Raw genomic sequence first — 12,977 nt, forward strand, 5'->3', positions numbered from 1 at the left:
ATAAGAATAAGGGAGGAGTTGGAGGCCCCTGGGTGGCCTCTGCGCTGACAGCTCAGAGCCTGGAGCCTGTTTCAGATTCTGTGTCTCCCTCTCTCTTTGCCCGTCCCCTATTCAGGCTCTGTCTCTCAAAAACAAATTAACATTAAAAAAAAAAAAAAAAGAATAAGGGAGGAGTTAGGAGGTAAACTGGGCAGGGAATACCTATCTGCATGGTTTGTAAGTTGTCCAGCTATAAGTTCATTGGAATAGCAGACTGGAGAAGTATTTGAGGCCAAACCCCTACCAGGTGTTAAAACAACAGCAAAAACATGACCAGGTTAGCGAAAGCATTCATTTCCTTGAAAAGACACAAGATCTATAAAAAATCTATTCATAGATAAGTATGTGCTCCTACACAGACTTTTGTCAAATGGTCACGTCTCTGTGGTGGCTTTTGACACCTGTGACCCAACAGTGGAAAAAATGCTGTTTTTGTATATGGCTTACCTCTTTCATTTATCCTCAGAGGATTTTGACATGTTGTAGTTTATGCCAAATTTAGTGGATCTTTCAGTTCCATTTTCTTTGTTGCCTATCTATCACAAAATGGACACGTGGATTAAATATTCCGGAAAATAAACTGTACATTGAAAAAATAAAACTGTAAGTGAACAAGTTCAATGAGAGAGCTGTCATTTTTATTTAAAATTCCTCAATAACCAGGATATGAGATAAAAATGACAACAATGTAGCCAGAACTATGAAGAAGCTGGTAAAATATTCAATATTATGAAGATTTTATGTATATATATATATGCATAGATACATATGTACACATACATACATATATATGTGCACATTCACAGAAACCAACCTCATTCTAAGGCATATTTGCCCTGAGATGTTTGTGGAGTTTTTAGCACATTTACTTAAAATAAATCTACATAAATGTCTATAACAGGTTTACAATTTTGATTTAAATAGTTAATTTTGTCTTTACCATCTATACAAGGTCTGAAACCTTAACATTTCCTCATGAAACTCTAGTGTCCAAAATAGGGCTGGAACATAATAAGCATTTACTATTTTTTGAGTGAATGAATATTTTACATGAAAACAAAAATCAATATTTTATACTACTATATTAATATTTAACATAGAAATGCACATATGTATCCATATGTATATACATAGAAAAATAATTAACAGCATCTGTCAATGTGAGATGTGTAACCTACTAATATATAAAACTGACTGAGACCAGCCTCACAGCTTGAAGAATTCTATCTAGATATCAAGAATCATATATGCCATTTGCATTTATTTGACCTGACTCTACTTTTATTTATATCCTTGTAGAATACCTCCAGACCCTAAAACATAATCGCTGTGAAGTAAGACCATTACGGCAGCTGGAAAAAGGGCACGTGACTCTAGGAATTAGATTGGCTCTTGGGTGAGGAGATGGAATTGTAAAAGCTTCCTTCTAGGGAGGTTGGAGTGACAGGGTTTGGCCACAGTATTGGGAAAATTGAAGGACAAGAAGAGCAGGTGAGATATGATCCACTGGGAAAGAGAAAGACTTCAAATGTTCGCTTGGCCAGACAGGTCTAGAAGCTTGATCATCAGCACCATCACCACATAAGAACTGCATTTTCCCTGAATAATAAGAACCAGGCAGAAATGTTATTCCACAGCCCTGTTTTATTTAATTTAAATTCCTTTTATATCTCTCTAATTTTCCAGAAACATTTTCTACCTCTTTATTTTAAAACAGATCCCATTTTTTCCACTAATGCTAACAGTAACTTTCTTTAGAAAGAAAGCATATGGGTGGTTACCCACTGACCTCTTCCTTTTTAAGTGTCTTTAGATTGTTTCTGTAAACGTTTTTTTCAACTGCAGTAAAATAGAATATTTCCTTTTGTTCCCAAAGAAAGTTTTGCTATTAATGTATTTTATATTCGTTGGTAATATATAAAATGACAGCCTTTTTTATTTATGAAAAATTCTAGTTGTAGCTTCACATTAGAAATCAAATTCAATTTTAACTTATAAAAGCACTCAAGTTTCAAAGAGCTTAGTGAATCAAAAATAACATTAGGATGCCACACACTGAATTCCTAAAGAAGAGTCTAATGCTTGAAGCCAGTTTTTCTCTCCCCTTGAGAAACACTGATTAAAGTTGACAGATTTTTAGTTCCAGAGAGTGGAGTTCAATGTTGTGTGGTATGTGTCAGCCAATTAAAAGTAAACTGTAAATTCACTTATTCACCAATAACAAGTTTTCATTGTACTAGCTGCTAATATTTTGTTGTTGAATAAAAGAAGCATGGCTCCTGTCCTTGATCTGGCAAGTGTGACAGATGACAAGCAAGAACAGTGAATTAATATTTACAAATGAGATACAAAGGCTTTTTAAGGGGGTGCCAATTAAGTTTGTCTTCTGTTAGGAATTAAGTTTGCATCAATTCACTGCAACAAACATGAGTGCTTTGATATGCACAAGGCTCTAGGAGACCTAAAGATGCAAAGGGTGACCATCGGTGTCCACAAGGAGACCGAATAGTGTCCATGCCTATTTAGAACTGTGTTTGAGCTCTGTGGTTTGTGAAAATATGTTACATTCAGTTTTTCATATTCAAATTCATATTCATTCAAATTCATAATATTAGGTTCTTATGCTGAATTTATAACTCATAATGAAGAAATATGCCTGTAGAAGGCTATAACATATCTAAATTGTGTTTTTGTAATTGTGTTCAGAAGTTGACAACCTTGTGTTTGTTGATTTCATTGTATTCGGTGATTGAGGAGGTTGAACAGCTGTTTGTTTTTAATTAAGCAAAAGAAGAAACTAACACATCTACCTTGGGATATAAATATTTTGCCATATGTAATGATTCAGATGAAACCCCAGTTGAGCCCTAGGAAAAAATGCTCTATGCTTTCTTATTTCTTTCAAGCCATGAGATTCTGTGCACTACTATGGTGATGGTAGTGTTGAAATGGTATGTTTTAAATTTTAGTTTAAGGAATGTAGTTGTCATTGGCTTAAAACAGAACTTATAAAACTCAACATCCAAAAAAACAAATAACCCGGTTAAGAAATGGGAAGAAGACATGAATAGATAATTTTTCCAAAGGAGACATACAGATGGGCAACAGACACATGAAAAGATGCTCAATATCACTCATTATTAGAGAAATACAAATCACAACCACACATCACCTCACACCTGTCAGAATGTCTAAAATTAACATCACAGGAAACAAATGTTGGTGAGGATGCTGAGAAAAGCAAACCCCCTTACACAGTTGGTGGTAATGCAAACTGGTGCAGTCACTCTGGAAAACAGTATGGATTCCTCAAAAGGTTAAAAATAGAACTACTCTGTGATCCAGCAATTGAACTACTAGGTATTTACCCAAAGAATACAAAAATACTGATTTGAAGAGACACATGCATCCTGGTATTTATAGCAGCATTATCAACAATAGGCAGTTTATGGGAAGAGCCCGAATATCCATCAACTGATAAATGGAAAAAGAAAAGGTGATATGTGTGTGTACACACACACACACCCAATGGAATATTCCTCAGAAATCAAAAAGAATGAAATCTTGCCATTTGCAATGACAGATGGAGCTAGAATGTATTATACTAAATGAAGTATTTGTCATAGACAAATGCCATATGATTTCACTAATATGTGGAATTTAAGAAATAAAGCAGATGAACATAAAGGAAGAGGAAAAAAGAGAGAGGCAAACCATAATAGAAGCTCTTGACTATACTGAACAAACTGAGGGTTGATGGAGGGAGGTGGGCAGGGGATGGGCTAAATGGGTGATGGGTGTTAAGGAGGATACTCGTAATAATCACTGGGTATTATAGGTAAGTGATGAACCTCTAAATTCTCCTGAAGCTGGTATTACACTATATGTTAACTAACTGGAATTTAAATAAAAACTTGAAACAATATAAAAGTTTTTTTTTTATCTGAAAAGAAAAAAAAAAAGATTTTGTACCTGAATCACAGAGCATGGGCCCTCAGCACTTCTAGGCTTTGAAGGAAAATGTAAGGATCATCATTCTGCACTTAGTCTAACTCTCTTCATCCTTAGTTTCAAATGAACATTTAACCGCATATTACATTCTCATCTCAAGCAAGTATGCCCTTAAATTAGCAGCAGATACTCCAGTGGATTTAACAAACTACACAGAGGAAATATTAACTGAAAATAGCACTGTCCAACAGACTAAGAGCAAACAATGTCACCTGGTAGAAAAGACGGAAGTAGCAAGTGAATCAATCACCTCAGAAGTATATTTCTTATGTTATTCCCTGTCATTTGAGTACTCTAACCGGTAGGGGCTGAAAAAACCCTAAAAATACTTGCGTATAGGAATTAAATGGTAAAACCTACAGAGTGAAATGATACAGAAGAATATCTCAATTTGATAATTTGGAAAATTATAGTTTTTTATAAAATGGGTTTGTAATTTTTAAAAATTCAATTGGTTAAAAAAAGTAGGGACTCCCTTGTGGATATGCTCCTCATAGGTTGTCTGCTTGAGGGTTTGCAGTGAAATGTTTGAAAAATGTTTCTTCCCTTTCCAGAAGAAAATCTACATGGGGTAAATGATGTTTTGTTGAGGGGTATTTGTAAACTTGATGTAACTTAGGCCTGTTTTCCAATTTATCCATAATTCTATCTGTTTGGCAACATTGTCTATTTCCACATTTTCAGTCCTCTGTTTTTCCAACAGAAAAGCCTTCTCTGATACACCACTATAAAATATTTCCAGACTTTCAAGGCTCACTCCACATGCATGTGGGTACTGTGGTATTTCCAGTGTGAGATATTAGGGATAATGACGTTTTTGCTATGGGAGAGCTGCGTTTTATGTGAATAATTTTCAGTGTGACTGAAAATACCTCTTTTTCCAATTAAAAAACCCATTTCTTCTTTGTTATAACACTGAAGAGAATGCAAACTTATTAACAGCTAAACACCATAAAAGGCCATCACTGATTAGGGAATACTGTTTGAGGATGCTGTCTTATCTATTTTTATTTAGAATTCTGTTGTAACTGCAGCTAATACCTGTTGAATAATTATTTTTGGTGCCAGATATTGCAGAGAAGTTTCACGTAACACCCTTTTCATATGTTTATTGTAAAACGGGAGCAAATGGGAGCTTAGGCAAAATCCCTTCTTAATGTTTCAGAGCTGTAGCAGTATGGTTGCCCTAATTGTACCATATTGGCAATGTCAAACAACTAAAGCTCTCACACTTTACTGATGGGTGTGTAAAATGGTATAACCACTTGGAAAATAGTTTAGTTTTATCTACTAAGTTTGCCAATTTGCAGTCCCTATGAAACAGAAGTAATATATCTAGATAAATATTCAAAAGAAATGAATTCAGACATGCAACATGAGACATAATGTTACTGTTATAATAAGTGCTCTAAGAGGAGGATAAGAGGAAGGGGGAATATCTGTGTTTCAGTCGGGCTTCAGCTCCTCTAAGCATTTATTTATAAGAATGCTGTCTGAGAGAGTTTGTAGGTAAAATCACAAGAGATGACTCAAAAACACGGGCCACAGTATGTTTAGAACTTTAACATGGAGCTTGCATATTTATTTAAAGAATGAAATTTTGCAAATTTTAGAAGCCATAAATCAGAACAAGAGTTTAAATGATTTAAAATTCAAGTGGTAAGATGTGTCATCTAATATCTTTTCTAATTTTATGTGATTGATCATCTATATGTACTTACGTGGATTAACTAATAATACTTGCTAAGGAGAAGTGCCTTGGACAGCTAGTGAGAAAAATTTTTTCTTTTATAAGATTATTTACAAAAAATAAGTTTATGTAGTATACTGTGATGGAGCCTAATATTAATTCTACTAAGTTTTACTCTAAAATGATTTTTTGAGACTATAGTATTTTGAGAAAGGACTTAACATTTGGGTGACATAACCCGAATTTCATTTCAATGTTGTGTTGGTTATTCAATATAAACCAGTATATTTTTTTTCTATCCATATTTATTGAACTGCAACAAAAAGTAAAAATGTATCCAGTACCTTTCTCTCTCTTTCACCTCTCAATACCTCAGGTTGTATGTTGCAAATACATTGTTTACAGGAAATATGGCACTGTTCCTCCATCCCCAGACGAAGTGCATAATATAGCTTAAATAAATCAGCATAGTGCACTCTTTAATAAGTCCAATATGAATAATATTACAGGACTTTTGGTGGGAATTATAGGATACCAATCCTTTCTCTGGACAGTGTTTTGTATACCTGTGAGGACAAGAAGTGCTTTGTTTATGTTACTCTTACGATCTAAAGATGAATCTGATTTATGAAGAAGACATATCTAAGGAATAACATAGAAATCCACACACAGATATGGAGTCCATACAAACTGAATGCTAAACCTGACCTATTCTTGACATTGTTCAGTCATGTGAGATAGTAACTTCCCAGTATTATTGTCTAGTTTAAATTTATTTATATTTTGTGTTATTTCAATCAAAAGTATATAACATATCTTATTTGCTACCAAGAATGGGATTTCAAAAGTAACAGGCTCTAAAATATTGGGTTGCCTGAATTCTGTTAGGATATGGTAGTTGAGAAATTGAGGATGTTTGCTATTTAATTGCTCAACATATACTTAAAAGGATTTTTCTTTTACTGCGGACCCCAGATCTTGTGGCTACCAAGGTTCCAGCATTAGAAGAAGTGAGTCAGAAAGAGTTCTAATACTTAAATCACTACCAAAGAAAAGCCAAGCTTGCTTTGCAACTCTTCTCTGCAGGCAGAACGCAAAGGAAAGAAAATTTTGCTAAAAGTGGCTCTTCTACTTTTGGTCCACAATCCAAATTTAATGAAAGTCTGATAATTCAGGTATTTGAATGGCCACACAAGCTTAATTCCTTACAGTGAGGAGAAGGTAGGGTTAACAGGGAAATGGGAAAATTAGTAGGAGAAAATATAGGGAACTAAGAAATACATGGCTTCACTGGCCTCACCCTAATTCTTAAGAATTCTTAAGAATTTCCTTCATGATAAAGTAGCTAACTACTCACATTGTGGACATGAAATCAAAATGTAGGCTTAGGACCAAGATAGTAATATGCATAATTTACCAACCCAATCATGACTTCAAATTGCTCTGAGAGACAGACCTCTCTCTTTAAAAGGATCCAGGTGAATGATCATAGTACCAAAGATCAATACCACCTACTAGGAAAGAGCACATTCCAATTCTAGTGCTAAGCTCAAGGATTGCGATTAAATATGATCTCTAGTTTTGATTGCTGGAACATGGAATTGGCTACATATAAGTAGACCAAGAGGTAGATAAAATTTGAAAGGAGATATATTTATAAAGATATCCAAGCCTAGATACTTGCAACCTATGTTTTCTTAGTTGTGGGCTTCCTAAGCATCCAAAGTTGAACAGTGGGATGCTCAAAAAAAAAATAGCCTCGGTAAAATAGCTTCTCCGATGCCAATTGGAGATATTCACATGGAATAAAATTGACAGATGTTATATTGGCAGAATCATTGTTCATGGAGAAAATGGATAAAGGGGGCTTTCACCAAAGTTAGAACCAATACTGCCAAATTGGTCATTTGATGATTCTATTCTGTTTCCAGAGCAATAATTGTCTAGGACTTCTGTCTGGGAGGAGATGTTATATGATGCACGTTGGTGATTGCTGTGTGTTATTTCCCATTTTCTTCATAATCAAATGAAAATTTTTATTGGACAGTATTAGAGTATATTAAAATTGAATAATACCATTTATCCCTAGCTTACTAGGTTTCAAGAGTTCAATGCAGAACTGATAGGACCGCCAGCATCCAGAAATACTGGACTCAGAGATGGTTGTAATACATTAAAGTCTGGGGGGGGGGGTAGCCAGTATAGTTCAAGCAAGTGCTTATTCTTTGGGAGTGTATGTTTGGGAGGCAGGATGTGGTCATACAGTCAAGGAGGTGAAGCACACCTGCCACCTTCACTTGCTGTCCTAGCATTCATTGTTCTCTTCCTCTGCCTAACAGATCCCTATTTCCATTAAAATTTGGGAGAGGCTGACTTCACACATGAATCCAGAGTTTGAGCAAATCTTTGGGTTTACTATTACAGGTGTTGTTGAAATTTTCAAAGACCTAATGGAACCTTCAAAACCTTCTCAGATCCTTCATACTGCTTCTTGTGTTTTAGCTCCTTCATTTCTTGTAAATGCTTTCAAATATGTCCTAGTGGGAGTCAGCTATTTATAGAAACGTTACTTTTTATTACTCTAGAAAAATCACTTAGTAAGGGAGGTCAGATTCATTGTAAAAATAGGAAGATATCACTAAATATACATATTATGTCTTTACTGAATGGCCACAGATAAAACATAGCCATAAATAACATTACTCTACCTAAATTCAATTATTTCCAAACATCCTTTCTAAATAGGACCTCCAAAGCTAAATTCAGGACAGAAATAAATATTTAGATTACTTGATCCTTTAAAAGTTCAAAGAGTATGTCTTGTGAAAACAGTTCTCTAAAATATTGTTGTGTGAACTCTTGTCACATTCCTTTCAGTGCTGGCCCAGGATTTAAAAAAAATAATAATAACTGTATAATATAGGATTTATGTGCTCAAGAAAAAAAAATGAAAAAGTAATGTTTTTGCAATATTCTCCCCGAAGGGAATTTTTTTATTGTTATTTATTGAGCTGCCAGTGATTGAACCTGATTTGATATAAAACATGGGGTGGACATGGTCCCTGAACCTTGCAAAGTATTTGAGTTTGAGAGGTGTTTTAAATTTTATTGAATGATAAAATGTTTCCATTTCTGATCTCATATGAATTAAATATGCTCTGATTTTTTGATGCTTCCTAGCCAGCATTCTATTTCATTGTTCAACTTCAGGGGTATATATCCAATGATTTCTCCTGTGCATCATAATCACACTGGTTGAAAGCTTCCTCGGGGCCCATTCTCATCTCATTTAGTGCCTCCCATGGTACTGATCAGAGAGTAGAGTCCACCTTCACTTCAAAAGTCATTCTGTGCTTGGATCCTCTCAGTGGGGGTGTTGAAGACACACTGAGCATTTGGTCCTTCAGTTCCCATTGCAATTCCTCTGAATTTCAGTTGGCAAAAGATGACACACTAATGTTTACCTAGATTATATTTAAGGAAGAACTCTGTGGAGTACTTGGGAGAAAACTGCCAAGATAAAACCTTCTGAGGAAGAACTTTTTATTCTATTATTCACATACATGAAATCTGGTATTTATCTGAGATTTTAACATAGCAAGCCTAATTTTATTTCTCCTCCAGAGAAGGGACAGCAGATTGCCATAAAAACATGCTATATGAGAAGCCTGGCATGATTTCATATAGAGTGTGGGAGACTGTAGTTTTTCCAAATAAACAACGTGCACCATTGGGCATACTTGAGGCACAGTGGGCAGGAGTTTATCAAGGTGCATCTACATTTTACCCTTTTGTGCATTCATCTTGTTCCAAATGCATGGCCATAGATTATGTCCAGGATTGAGAAAAGAACACTAGGAAACAGGAAATCAGTGGATGGGAGGAGCATTCTCTCATCTCACTTTTTTGGCCTCACATATATAATTAGGACAGTGAGTTAACCTACTTCTGGGATCATATCTTTATTTAGATAAAAATACAGAATCATTCTTGATCATTTTAGGGGCATCAGAGATAATCTGATTTATGCTAAGAATACTCTCCTCAGGAAAATGCACATATGTTGCAACAGTAGTTGAGAGTGTTGGCAAGTATGAAAAACAAATATGCACAACTGCAAAGAACTGATTAAGGCATACATTTTATATCTCTACATTTCATTTCAGGTTTAAAGACTAGGAGAAAAAAAAAACCTTCAACAGTAAGACTATAATTGTCACCTCTATTCTTTATAAGAGAGCAAACACATGCTGACTATCTAGTGGCTTCCTGGGTCTGCCTCTTCAGATGGTTTCAAGGGCTGTGGTTCATAAAGCCAGGACAGCGTGCTTCATATTGCTAAGGAAGCTGAAGATTCTTTTTTTTTTTTTTTTTAAATTTTTTTTTCAACGTTTTTTATTTATTTTTGGGACAGAGAGAGACAGAGCATGAACGGGGGAGGGGCAGAGAGAGAGGGAGACACAGAATCGGAAACAGGCTCCAGGCTCCGAGCCATCAGCCCAGAGCCTGACGCGGGGCTCGAACTCACAGACCGCGAGATCGTGACCTGGCTGAAGTCGGACGCTTAACCCACTGCGCCACCCAGGCGCCCCAGGAAGCTGAAGATTCTAAGACCACAGTCTACAGCTCTGAACCATAACCAGATTATAGGGAGGTAAGGGTGAAATGAAGAATTGATGATCTATTATAGAGCAAACACTAGTAGAAAATCAATTAAATAATGATGAATAAAAACAAGTACAGCATGTCACTGACAATTCAAAATCCAAAACGCTCTGAAAAACAAGAAGTCTCCCCAACCAACCCCCAACCTCAGGAATGTGAGATAAACTTATGTGACTTCAAAATCTGAGTTGAACTGATATGAAAGTATGCATTACCTTTATTTAGGCTACTTATGTTCAGGGCAGAACTATTAGTATGTTTCCTAATGAGGTCATTTCTCAGATCATTCTGAGAATGTTATGTAAGTTATGTTTTTGCAGTCTTTCCTTTATAAATCCTGACGAAAAACTTTTTTTTCCTGAAATTTATCTGGCACTAAGTGTTTTGATATGGTATTATAGATCTACGCTTTCAACTTTGTGTAAAATAGGACTTTAATAAATATCAGTGTATTTGAAAATTTCACTCTGAATCATGCATCGAAACTTTAAGTATAATTTAAAAAATAGGTATGTTCCTTACCTTGACCTTCTTTTCTCCTGACATAAGAAAGGACCAACCAGGTAGCATTACCTACTTAAGATGAGCGGCATTGGCATATCCTTGAAAACAGTGCCCGTTGGGTTCATGTCTGGTGGGTAAATGTAAATTGAAATGGTGGGAATATTTGTCAGCTTTGAAGTCACAAAAACCCATATGCGTTAAAAACTGTATGCTTTTAACCAACTTCCTTAGCGATTATTAACTCTATGAAGTTCAGTATTCACACTTGAAAAAGGGAGATTAGAACGAAATGGAGTCAAATGATATTAGGCATGTAAAATGCTTAGAGGATTTCTATATTGTATACACTTACGTCAGGGGGAGGTGGAAGACAGGAAAAAATGTAACATCTGAGAAAATGCTTTTAATGCTCTTTGTTATTTTTCAAAGGTATTTTCATTGATAATTAAGATAAAGTAGATTAGAACTCTGTTCTTCTTTATAGTAGTGATAATAATTGTGTATGTGTGTGTATTATAGTGCTAGTCTAAGCACTGTAAATATATAAGCTGGCTAAATCTTCCTAGCACCTTTGAGATAAGTAGTAGTATTGTCTTCTTGCTCTATTGCAATGACGAAATGGAAGCACAGAGAGGTTAAGTAACTTGTCTAAAGTCACATGGGTAGTAAATGGCACAGCCATGCTTTGAATCCTCAGAGTCTGAGCTTATAATATTCATATTATGCTGTATATCTTATGCAAAAATACCTCTCACTGAAAGCTGATCATATATGGAAATCTTTTGCTGCAATAGTAGCAAAGCATAGATGAAAATAGTTTCCCTCTTGGCAAAAATGTTCCTCAATGAGATAGTATTGTGCATTCAGGAAGGGTGAGGAGAACTAATTATTGATTCATGGAAAGAAGATCAAAGTCTACAGTGAACTGTGTGGACCAAAATGAAATTTTCTGAACTTTGAAGATAAAAATCACATTTCATATTTTGTTCATCTGGTTGTGGATACAATCTTTTTAACTTTTAAACTTCAAAAGTTAGCTTCTTCTGTAAATTGTAATGGCTTTCTAAATTTAAATTCTAGGTTTGTTATCAAATATCTCTTTGAACTTGAAGCAATTAGCGTTTTTGTATTCCTTAAAATCACAATTAGTGATAGAGTTAACGTTTGAAGTCTGTGATATAGGATTACAGAAGTTGAAAACGATTCAAAGGATAGAGCATAGAGTATAATATTTAGAATTCCTAATTGTTTCATTTTCATTGTATCTCTGCAGACAATGAGCTGAAAAAAGATTCAGCCATTTTGTGTAATTATTTTTTACAGCACTTAATGACATGCTGTGATCAGCAGACAGTTCTTCCTTTATTTTCAGAGCAGCCAAACGATTACATATGAGATTTGATCACAAAAAGCTGTCTTGATTTAAAGAAGTGCTTCTCATATGTCATTCCATTTCTTTTAAGGCTATGCTATATTGTCTTTTCTTTTGTTTCCCCAGCTGTCACTCAGTTCTTGGCTCTGTCAGCTAGATTGTGTGTGTTATTTGAGGTTAATTAAAATCAATGATGAATTATAATCTGAGGTACAAAAATCAGGGTGGCAATGAATGGGAAAATTTCAAACTAGTTGAATGCAGTTTGCAGGATACCAAAAATATTGGACATTGTCAAAGATGAGAGTTGTTAAGAGTTTATACAGTGAAGTTGATATCTACTTTTTGGTTCTATTTGTATTCTCCAATATAACATTCAGAAATCATTTTCACAGACATAGACAACATGATGCTCAGTTATTGTAATCATTTAAGGGAGTACATAAAGTAAAACAAGCAATAATAGTATAACTCCACAATTGGCAAGTGTGTTTATTTTTGGTTTTAATATTAGTTTAATAGGACTTCCAAAGCAAAAATATTGAATTTTATATTATTCCCTTGGATTTCATATCTTTTACATATTCTTTAAATACAAAATAAAAATACTAATTTTTTGGAATCATGCTTGATTTCAGTTGTTTTAGTGTCTATTTTTTGAAACAACATAAAATTTATATAACAATATTTCAATAT

Source organism: Neofelis nebulosa, chromosome 3, assembly GCF_028018385.1.
Source record: "Neofelis nebulosa isolate mNeoNeb1 chromosome 3, mNeoNeb1.pri, whole genome shotgun sequence".
In the NCBI taxonomy this organism is placed as follows: Eukaryota; Metazoa; Chordata; class Mammalia; order Carnivora; family Felidae; genus Neofelis; species Neofelis nebulosa.